Genomic DNA, 4,216 nt, shown 5'->3' on the forward strand with positions numbered 1-4,216 from the left:
TCCAATGGGATTAGGTCCCATTGGTTTATTTTTGCTTTTATTTCTGTTGCCTTGGGAGACTGACCTGAGAAAACATTTGTAAGTTGATGTCATAGAATGTTTTGCCTATGTTCTCTTCTAGGAGTTTGATGGTATATTGCCTTATATTGAAGTTTTTAAGCCATTTTGAGTTTATTTTTGTGCATTGTGTGAGGGTGATGTTCTAGTTTCATTGATTTACCTGTGGCTGTCCAGTTTTCCCACCACCACTTGATGAAAAGGCTGCCTTTTTCCTATTTTGTGTTCTTGCCTCCTTTGTCAAAGATTAATTGACCATAGGTGTCTGGGTTTATTTCTGGGTTCTCTGCTTGTTCCATTGGTCTATATGTCTGTTTTGGTACCAGTAACACACTATCTTGATGACTGTGGCTTTGTAATATTGCTTGAGGTCTGAATTATGCCTCCTGCTTTATTTTTGTTCCTCAAGATTGCTTTGGCAATTTGCGGTCTTTTGTGGTTCCATATAAGTTTTTGGATGGTTTGTTCTAGTTCTGTGAAAAATGTCATGGGTAATTTGATAGGGATTGCATTGAATCTGTAGACTGCTTTGGGTAGTATTGCCATTTTTACAATATTAATGTTTCCAACCCAAGAGCATGGAATACCTTTCCATTTCTTCAAACCCACTTCAATGTCCTCAATTAATGTTTTATAGTTCTCAGCATATAGGCTTTCAACTCCTTGATCAGGACTCTAATACTATGTTGAATAGAAATAGTAAGAGTGGACAACCTCTACTTATTCCTGAATTTATAGGAAAGGATTTCAGCTTTTCACTTTTGAGTATTATGTTGGCTATGAGTGTGTTGTAAATGGTTTTCATTATGTTAAGATGTGTTCCTTCTGTACTAACTTTGGTGAGAGTTTTTAATCATGAATGGATGTTGAACTTTGTCAAATATTTTTTCTGTATATATTAAGATGCTCATGTGATTTTTGTCTTTCCTTTTGTTAATGGGTATATCACATTGATTGATTTTGATATGTTGAACTACCCTTGTGACCCTAGAATTAATCCAACCTGATCATGATGTGTGATTCTTTTTATGTGTTGCTGGACAGTTTGCTAATATCTTGTTGAGGATTTTTACATCTGTATTCATCAAGGGTATTGGCCTGTAATTTTATTTTTATGTAGTTTCTTTGTCTGGTGTTGGTATCAAGGTGAAGGTGGCTTCATAGAATAAACTTGGAAATGTTCCCTCCTCTTCAGGTGTGGAATAGTTTAAAAAGTATAGCTATAAATTCTTCTTTGTATGTTTCGTAGAATTCCCAATAAAATCTGTTCAGTCCTGGACTTGTGTTTGCAGGGAATTTTTAAATTAGATTCTATTTCATGTCTAATTATTGATCTATTCAAATTATCTGTTTCTTCTTGACTCAATTTTGGCAGGCTGTATGTTCCTAGAAAATTCTCCATTTCTTCTAGGTTGTCCCTATTTATTGGCATATACATGTTCATAGGGATTTCTTATAATTTTTTGCTTCCTATAATATCAGTTAGGTATACATATTATTTGGGTCATTATAAATAGCCACTAAAGATAAGGTTTTGAAAAAATACTTCATTAAGAATTATTTAGGAGGAAATTATTAATTTTTCAACAAATGATTCACACAGAGTCTTTCTTTAAAAGAATATAGGTTCAAAAATGTTTTAAAATGTGTCTATCAATAAACCCAAGAAACTATTAATGTTAAAAAGACCTAGAAACTTGTGAGTTTAAATTTCTGATTCACCTATAAGGCTGGATTTAAAATTAGAATAAAATAAGTCTATTCTTACCATGCTTATTACTTTGATGATCAGATGAGTTATGACAAAAATGAACCTATTTAGTCAAATTTTCATTCATTTATTAACTTAATTGTTAAAGTACCTAATAAATGGAAGAACCAAGAACAGATATTATGATTTATTTAGACAGAGAGTTAAATAGAATAATGAGAGTTTTCCTTTAAAATATTCATTTCTGGAGTTCCTGTTGTGGGGCAGCAGAAACAAATCTGACTAGGAACCATGAGGTTGTGGGTTTGATCCCTGGCCTTGTTTAGTGGGTTAAGGATCCAGAGTTGCCAAGAGCTGTGGTGTAGATCACAGATGCATCTCGGATCTGACGTTGCTGTGGCTCTGGCATAGGCCAGCAGCTGTAGCTCTGATTGGACCCCTAGACTGGGAACCTCCATATGCCATGGGAGCCGCCCTAAAAAAAAGACAAAAGACAAAAAAACAAAATGAACAAGAAGTATTCATTTCGTTACCATTTTTCTAAGTGCACCTAAAACTTCCTTGTTCCTTAGGCTATAAATAAAAGGGTTTAGCAGGGGAATTATGATCGTGTAGAACAGTGAATACATTTTATTCTCATACTGCTCTGGGCCAGACGCAGGACACACATAAGTGAAAAAGAGGGTGCCATAGAACAAGAAAACAGAGAGCAGGTGGGCACTGCACGTGGAAAAGGCTTTGCTCCTGCTGTTTTCAGACTTCTTTTTCAGGATGACAGAGAGGACACTGGTGTAAGAGACTGTGATGGTTAAAAGTAAAAGCTTGTATAAAAGTGCCAAAATAAAAACCACCAATGTATTAATAGATGGGTCAGTACAAGAAATTGTAAAAAGTGGCATGATTTCACAGTAGAAATGATGTATTATATTGGACCTGCAGAAAGATAATCGAAATAACAATCCCACATGAATCAGAGGATGCAGAAAACCAAGTACATATGACACACTTATCAACCAAGTGCAGAGTCTATTGGACATCACCACTGGATAAAGCAAGGGGTTGCATATGGCTACATAGCGGTCATAGGCCATCACCACCAGAGGAAACATTCTGTGGTGGCACTAAAAGCAAAAATAAAAAATTGGGTGAGGCATTCAACCAGGGATATGGTATGATCCACATATAAGAAAATCATAAGCATCTTGGGAGTCACAGAGGATGAAGAACAAGCATCTGCAAAGGCTAAACTGCCCAGGAATAAGTACATGGGGGTGTGAAGATGGGGGTCCTTCCAGATGAGAAAAATCAGTCCAAGGTTTCCCACCATGGTGGTGAGGTAGATGACCAAGAACACCAGGAACAGAGGGACCTGCAGCCCTGGAAGATCTGTAAGTCCTGTGAGGACAAACTCAGTCACCAATGTCTTGTTTGCCTCAAACATATCCATTCAGGCTAATCATTGAAATGGAGAATTGAAATGAAAAAAAATCAATGAAGTTTCATGAAAACATACATTGGACTACAATATTGTATTCCTCTACTTCAGACGCCCCTTATTGAACAAATATGAAATTATAGGGTTTCTCTTTTTTAAAACACGCTTAAAAGCATTATAAGTATATCATAAATAATTCTCAGAAGCAAAATCTTTTTTATAAGGCATATATATATATTATTATTTAAATGGTTATGAATGAAGCTGTAAATATTAGTTGAACTGTTCAGTAACTTGCTACTCATAAATACCCTAAAACTGAAAGGTTATACAGAATTAAGAATAAAAAATATGTAATGCATTTTACACTAAAACCTCTAAAATGTGAATCTCTGATTCAGGATCAAAAGTGTTCACCATTTCAAAAGAACTCTATCATATATTTTCTGTTGAACCAAAAACAGGGTCTAACTTTATACTACTGATAATGTTTAATTTTTTTCTTCCTAAATTAGGAATGAGTAGAGTAACAAGACAGTAAGTTAAAATCCCATTTATCCTGATCTCTATCCACTATCATTACATTGTTTAATTTTATATATATATATATATATGTATATATATATATATAAAGTACCCTAAATTCCTAATAGACTCTGTTGGTTATACACTCATCAAGACCAATCCAAATTACAAATAGACTCATTATTAATTTTATCTAATAAATTCTCATGTATGATCATAATCTTTCAGTCATCAAACATTTGTAGTGTCTCATAAGCAAGAATACTGTCATTCCAAGCTCAGTCAAATATAAAACCTCTAACTCAGGTGTTTTATCATGATGCTAATATAACCAATTTTATCAGAAGAGATTAAAAAATGAAACTAGCTCTCTCATCTGCACATTTGGGAAGGGTCTAGGAGGTATTGTTAACATGGTGAATAGATAATTATCATGCAGTTATCCAAGAATATTTTTAATATGTCAGAGGCACATAATGCTAAAACAA

The 4,216-nt window shown here is 34.3% G+C and overlaps 1 pseudogene; it reads right to left on the reverse strand.

The window, feature by feature from the left end:
- LOC110256321 lies at window positions 2,290-3,215 on the reverse strand (annotated as a pseudogene).

This window comes from Sus scrofa, chromosome 13, assembly GCF_000003025.6.
Source record: "Sus scrofa isolate TJ Tabasco breed Duroc chromosome 13, Sscrofa11.1, whole genome shotgun sequence".
NCBI lineage: Eukaryota > Metazoa > Chordata > Mammalia > Artiodactyla > Suidae > Sus > Sus scrofa.